Source organism: Oncorhynchus mykiss, chromosome 2, assembly GCF_013265735.2.
Source record: "Oncorhynchus mykiss isolate Arlee chromosome 2, USDA_OmykA_1.1, whole genome shotgun sequence".
NCBI lineage: Eukaryota > Metazoa > Chordata > Actinopteri > Salmoniformes > Salmonidae > Oncorhynchus > Oncorhynchus mykiss.
In genome coordinates, this window is record NC_048566.1 from 57990743 (window position 1) to 57998221 (window position 7479).

A 7479-nucleotide genomic window follows, 5' to 3' on the forward strand; every position below is an offset into this window, starting at 1 on the left:
AGAGAAGGGGGAGGCCCCAACCTCAGCATCCTCCACCATCCAACATAGCAACGCAGTATCCTTATTGAACATGGCAACTTCATTCCCTCTCCTGCATAACAAGTCTCCTCCATCTTGTATTTAGAAACCATAAAAAAAAAACTCTGAGATTTAGAAGGAAAAAAAATGAACTATCTAAAATAGCCAACGGGAGTCTGTTTTTATTTTTAAATCTTGGATGTACAGAAGAGAAGTTGGAAACAGAAGAGTGGAACAGGTGGAACTGACTGGAGCAGATTCTCGGGTTGCCATAGAAACAGCCGTATAGGGTAGAGCAGGGGGCACGGGGAGGACAGAGGGAGGGAGGATGCTGTTTAGTGGGTACTGGTAGGGTAAGGTACCACCACTTAGGCTGGCTCCAACACAACTAACCAATTACTAGTGCATCGGAACAGGTTCATATATTGTCAGGACGAGGCTAACAAAAACATGCAACTTCAGGTCCTGTAGTAGCCCAGGAGTAACGAAACATGAATTAAAAAATAACCAACACTCTCAAACTGAGTAAATGATTTTAGTTATTACATTTAGTAATAAAGTCATTTCTATTCAATACATTTCAAATAAACAACTCAATGCTGGCTGTCTTCTTAAGGCCAATAATTACACATAACCCTGTGGTTAAACAAAGAGATCAACTGGAGGACACCCAACGACGAGGTAACTTCATCCGGGTTAATCATCAACTCCCAATAACGTCATCCACAGACCTCATAGGAATCTGTGGAACACAAACAGTTGATTCATCCCATGCCATGTCCTCTTTCCCTTTTATTGTACTGACCAGCAATCACCTATAACAACTCAACCAAAACATGGGAATCTGTAGAGCACAATACACATATGACTTCAGAGCCGTCTCCTCTTTCCCTTCACCTATATGACAACTCCACCAAAACATGGGCGCATCTCAATAGTCCTCCCCTTGACTCCTTTCCTTCATCTGCACGGATGTGGAAAAACTATAGATAAGGGCCTGAGTGGCGATGAAGGGTGGAGGAAAGGAAAGCACTGCAGACAATTGAGATGTAGCCCAGGCAGGTCTCCTCCAGGCCTGGGGCCTAAGGCTAGTGCTCCTGCTGTGATAATCAGTTCAATATGGACACCAGTGTAACATAACCAGTGTAACATCTGACAAGACTATTTTGCTCCGACAAATGCCACAGTGGTGACCACAGCAAGATCCAACCCCGGCTCAACAAAGAACACAATCTTCATTGAACACTATGGCCATTGATCATGAGGCGATCATGTTTCCTCATTTCCTTAACCCAAACCCACAATGATTTACAATAGAAAATACCCAAAATGTAAATAAATACTAGCTACCCTCCCTTATGAACGAATATAGTTTCACTGACAGCGTACACGTATTCAGGCAATACTGTTAAGCGTGTTGATTACAGAACTTCCTTGCAGGATTCAATCTGACTCTAGACTCCATGCCCATTGTGTGGGTGTGGATACTAATGACAGGGGTATGACAACAGGGTCAGTGAGCTGAGCTGACAGATACAGAGACATGTAGAACTCCAGTTGATCTCTCAACCCCGCTGTGTGTGTGTGTGTGTGTGTGTGTGTGTGCGTGTGTCGGCACTTATCTACCATCTACCCCCCTGTCCCTGGGCCATCATAGTAGAATAATAACATATGCAATTTAGCAGAAACGTCTATCCAAAGCAACTTACATTGTAAGCAAGATGCTCTACCAACTGAGCCACAGGAGACCACCATCACACAGGACTTATTCAGTGCTGCTACCAATGGACCGCCTAGGATCCAGTGAGGCACAGGGCCACACATCTGAGGGACAGGTAAAGTACACGGTACACAGTTGCTGTTTAATGTTTACACACACACACTCAGAAACGCCCGCACACACACCGTGTTCAGTGTAGCGCTCCCTCGGAACTCAAACAGCACAATAACCATATACTGTAACGACCGGCTGTTATTACAGCACCTTCTCAGAGGGGAAAGCAGACCGTACAGACATTGCATCACCACCCTCAGTACTGTAGCTGCACCTGCCGTGACACACAGGACACGCACAAACAGTATGCAATGATGTTCATCATCTCCACTAGTCTTGCATAGCCCACTCGGTCTACTTTTCAGGTGAACCTACAAGCGAAGGTCCTAGATCTGGTTCAACGCGTGAATGCTGTCAACAGCGCCTACAGCTTTATCTGCTTAGCATACAACATGATAGCACTGGTTAGAACGGGAGTATCTGCTCTATCAACGTTATTAGGGCTGTCTCCAGGTAACGATAGTGCAGGAGGTAGGCCAACTCCGAATGCTTTGATAAACAGGGTAAGGAACACATTGCCTCGGGAAGTAGTTTGGGGGTGGTGCGATTGTTTTTTTGTTTTGTTTTTAGGGGGGGGGGGGGGGGGGGGGGGGGGGGCACCTTCAGCACACCCTGCAGCACCCCTACTCCCTGTGGCTATGAAGGGACAGCATCGTCAGGAGATAACATCACACAGGGCTGCTCTCCGTGACCAATACAGCTGTATCTCAGCGACACTAGCATTCATATCTCAACTTAAACAATCACGTAACGAAGACAACATTAGCAGTAGCCTATAATATTACCTCACGTTGTTATAAAATCACAGGTCAATAACATGATCATAACAATAAAAGGCAGGGAAATAATAGAAGGGGGGAAAAAATATCCACAAATAAAATGTTAAGACATATAGCCTATGTCGATGTATTTTTGGTTTTCAGCACGATGAAAACCACGGGGTGTTCTGGCCTGGTGACAATACCCGCTCCCCCACGATCCAGTATAAATAGAGACGCGACAATAAAACCGAGCCGCAACACAAAAATAACGCACCGCAATACACCCAATGGAGATATTGCCACAATAAAGACCAGATATGGAATATACATATTTGTGGTCAAATGTTTAGTAGTATATTTTGGGGGGATAATTAGACTACATTATAGGCTACAGGCGCGGGCGCGTCAATTGAGAATGATAGTGCGGTGCAGTAGATTTACTGTTCTGTTGTGACGTGTGGATATCTACATGCGAAACGACCACCCTTTCATCGCGCACATGATTAATAGCCCCAAAATAAAAACAGAAAAATAACTGCATTTCACCTACCGTAAAATGAAAAGAAAAAATGCGAAGATACCAGGTATTTGTAAAAATAAAGAAGAAATAAGCCCAGGTTTGATTATTTTCCATTATACGGGGCTGCGCACTAACAGACGGCAGGGGGACGTAACCACGCCGCACTACTGTAGCAAGCCAACTAACGTTAGCCCCCTGCTAACGTAATAGGCAAGGGGAGGAATTATTTGACAAATAGCTGACCGATCACTGGAAAACAAACGGGGAAAACTATTTTCACGCCACTTTAAAACCGAAGTGACTTTTTCGTAGTAGGTTAGGATAACTTACATAGAATGTTAGGATAATTAACGTAGCAGGTTAGGAGACTGGGGTTAAGTTTAGGAAAAGGGTAAGGGTTAGGGAAAATCACCTTATATTGAAGTGATTGATCACACGCTGCACAAGAGGGGGGTGGCTCCACAAATACTCACCTCTGTGTCCCCGGCTTGGTGATTTGTGATCAGCTAACCTCCATGTGTGAAGGAACAGTGTGTCACGGAAGCCCTCTTCAAAGCGCTTTAACTTTGGTCACTGTTTACTTGTCATGGGTCGAGGGTAATGAAACACTGTGCGACAGCAGAGCCACTGTGGTCACAGCGCAAAGTTGACAGCGCTGGGAATGTAAAGGAAATTAACACATTAAAGCACTACAATTGTTTCGCTTGTATATAGGTCATGCAGTGTGGCCGCAATTACAGATAAGCAATCTGCATTTACTAGGCATTAACGTCCCTGGAAAACAGAAGGTGCCTTTAGCACTAAAATGAACTAAGGATGAGGTCATGGTTCAGAAGGGAGAGAGAAAAAAAATCAGGTTGACGTCATTTTCAGCCAATCGGAGTCCGCGGTTTAGGGGTTAGTTGACGTCAGCCTTCTGAGCCGTGGATTAAAGGGACACTGGTTTTAAAGGAGACGTGCACGATTATTCCTTGATCTCGCGTGCGGCGCAACATGCTGTCAAGAGCTCACACGCTTCAGGGACCATAGGGGTCATGCACTGTCGCTTAGAGAGGAAAAGGCTCTTTTGTGCAACCGCGATTCAAAGGTTGCTGGATGGGTGTGCAGAATCCTGGGCCCAGGAGGCTGCTGAGGGGAGGACGGCTCGTAATAATGGCTGGAATGGAGTGAATGGAATGGAGCCGTCCTAATTAAGGTGCCACCAGCTGGCCGGCTGCCTGTGATCCCAGGACATGTCTAGGTTTGGTCTGTGTGATGTCCCTCTTCATCTCCCCCTTGTCTGTAAAACCACGGAATGAATGAAAAAAAATCAACTCTCTAACCACCATTTTGAATTGTAAAGAATTTAGGATTTTTTTCGGGTTACTTTGACATTAGTGAAATAAAGACGCATCTCATGAGAATGTCAAGAGCCACAAAATTGGATCAATTTTATTTTTATATAGAGCCAAGACAAATACTAACTCTAATAGGGCTCAATACAGGGTGAATGAAAATAAAGAATAGCCAGTTAACCAAAAAAGGAACATAAAGGAAAAAAAATGCATATACCCGAGAGAACCAAAACATATAATACAGTCTAATAAAAGGCCTACCCAATAAATACAGTAACAACATCAACACTAGATCCATATGAATATTTATAGGCATAAAATCCTACAATTGTAGTGGTGGTCAATGCTCATTGTGAGTTATTTTGCTCTCATAATAAAATGGGATGGTCTTTATGTGTCATAGCACAGATAATATATTAACAAGCGACCGCTCTAACAATGGAAATTAATGTCCTCAACGATGGAAGGCAGGCAGAGGGAGGTGAGATCCTTCCAGCCAATGAAAGGGCAGATACAACAGTCACAACTCCGATATGAAGTTTTTTTTTTAAGTTGCCGAAATGCCAGGTGTCCACTTATATCAGTGCATTCGTAACAACATAACCATTACGAAACTTCTATTCAATCAAATTAGCCGGGCGTAGCAAATGAGGAATGACATTTTAAGTTGCCTAAATTCGACTCTCTCTCATTGACCTCCATGCAAAAATTCCGTGGACAGATTTTGGGTCGAGTAAACCCTCTCGCTTCGCCTCTTTCTCTCTGGTTGTAGTCGTTGTATGGCACTGTATTACATTGTATAGTCTGGCATCTAGTGGTTATAGTTGTGTACTGACAACTGCTACAGCAGGCATTCTAAAGAGAAATGACAACACAGATTCATGAAAATCTACTTTTATTTGGATGCAAAAACTCACAATTTAAAAGCAATACTGTAGTAGCAGAGGAGAGTAGGCTGTTTGCTGGTTGGTTGGAGTATGTCTGATAGTTTCCCCAGTGAGCAAAACTGTTTGAGAAGACATATTTTCAACCAATTTTGTTCACTGGGTTGGCTATTTCAATTATCTTCTCCCTCACTATGATCACCAGAATAAGACCTGGCAGCACAGACAACAAGCACTCAAAATGAGCGTGAGCAATGAGCGTTATCAGGAAAGGATTTCATAGTTGAATTCCAACTTCTCCAAGTTCCTAGCGGTTCCACTTCAGCTCTTTTTCCATCTGCAAAACTCAACATGTCACGGCCGTTTCAATCAGAGGATGAAATGCTCATTTTTACTTTGTGAGATGCCCATTTAAAACAAACCAGTGACATTGTCTCCTGCTGGGTGTTCGCTGTAATGGACCAGTTGCATTCAATCAAGATGAGAGTCGTTAGAGGTTTCTTCCATACAACTCTTAATCCCATTGTTTTAGCTGTCCTACGCGTAGTTGATATTTCTCATGTCGATGTGAGGTCAGTCTGGCCTGGAGTTCACAGGCCACAATGCAATCAATTACGCGCCAAGGGGAAACCATGCAGTCGGTCAATGTTAAGTATCGGAGGTGTCAACCACATTCAAATCCTGGCCCGGAAGCTGTTCGTCATTGGCATAAACATTTAGAGTGAACCCATAGTGTGGTTTTCCTTTATATGCGATTGAATTCAAATGAAACCACAGATGGGGAATGTGTGAGGACTGTGTAAAAACTGGGTCTGGGGTAAAACTCGAAAAGAAAACGAGATAAAAAACCTCAAGGACACACAAAGCAAAGCATATTGAAGCAAAGCCTAGAGGCATCAAAGTCATACTGAAGACAAAACAATCAATGGTTTTTTGTTGTAAGGTAACTTGGGTAGTTGTCACATTTGTTTCTGTCAAATCTTGCGATATAAACCAATGGTTTGACCACAGTATGAGCTACATTCCATTGTGGTGTAAATGGAAAATATACACAAGGCATCTACTCGAAAGGATTGTATAAAAAACGGTTCTAAAAATATCTCTGGTTGGTTTCACAAAAGCAAACTGTATCAAAAGCATTGGCAGAGAGCAAGCAAGATAAATCGGAGAACCCTTATTACAACAGAAAGCTGGACAACCAATCACTTTCGCTTTGATTACGGACGTATGAGAGTCCCATACAGCACATGCAATCCATTTAAGTCAACACAGTCAAAACACGACACAGAGAAATGAACATTTTACAGCTGAACATCAGAGAGACAACCATAGTTGGTCTATTGTGCTTTATACGGAGTAGGCTTGGCCTGTCTATACAACAATCATGGGCTGCTAACGTCACGCACGTGTTCAGGGTACTGTTGTCAGCAGAGGTTATCATCATCCCAACCCCACAGAGAGGGCGCTGATGGGCAGGGTCAGGAGGGTCAGGTTTACCCATCATCATTAACACCTGGATCCTTTGTTAAGAGGGGAATAATAACGTTTAAAGGAAAGCTAAACCATTAAAGTCCAGTTTAGAGGTTTTGTTTCTTCTTGCAAACTTTTTACATTTGTACCCTTTTGCACTTTCATGTTGATCTTCTAGCCTGGTCCCAGATCTGTTTTTTTTGTTGTTGCTTTTGCAGACTATATTTGAATTGACAAAACATGACAATACCATAAGGAGTTTGGCAAGCGAGCCGAAACAGACTGGCACCCAGGCTATTTGACTTCCGTGAGGGGAAAAAGTAACAGGTGCACGTTTCACTAGTAGATCTGCACCTCCGTCTCTGGATTCCTATGCTACTGTATGTGCCAGTCATTACTTCTCATGTGTGAACTCAGAAGTTGAGACATGCACCCCCCCCCCCCCCCCCCCCCCCCCCCCCCCCAAGTCTCAGTGGTCACCTGACAACGCTGGTGAAAGTCTATGAGGCTATGATGTCTGATGAATTACCATGGAGATCATGATGACTGACTGACTGACTGCACATACGCACGGTACTGTAATACTGAAGAGACTGCACACAATGCCTAGTTACCCAACGGTTACATTCCTCTGTGTTTCCATAGAGATCTATGGCAC

At 43.6% G+C, this 7479-nt stretch overlaps 1 protein-coding gene across 3 annotated transcripts in view; it reads right to left on the minus strand.

Annotated features, from left to right (window-relative positions):
- Nucleotides 1-3947, minus strand: part of dusp8a (dual specificity phosphatase 8a) — a 66567-nt gene extending 62620 nt beyond the window's left edge. Inside the window, exon 1 of one of the 3 annotated variants that reach the window (XM_036951707.1) lies at nucleotides 3607-3947. The gene's annotated coding sequence lies outside the window, so the exon portion shown is untranslated. Of the gene's footprint in view, nucleotides 1-3163; nucleotides 3314-3545 lie in introns of those variants that run through there. The other 2 variants (XM_036951727.1, XM_036951716.1) reach the window with 2 other exon arrangements.
- Between the last annotated feature and the right edge of the window lie 3532 nt (nucleotides 3948-7479).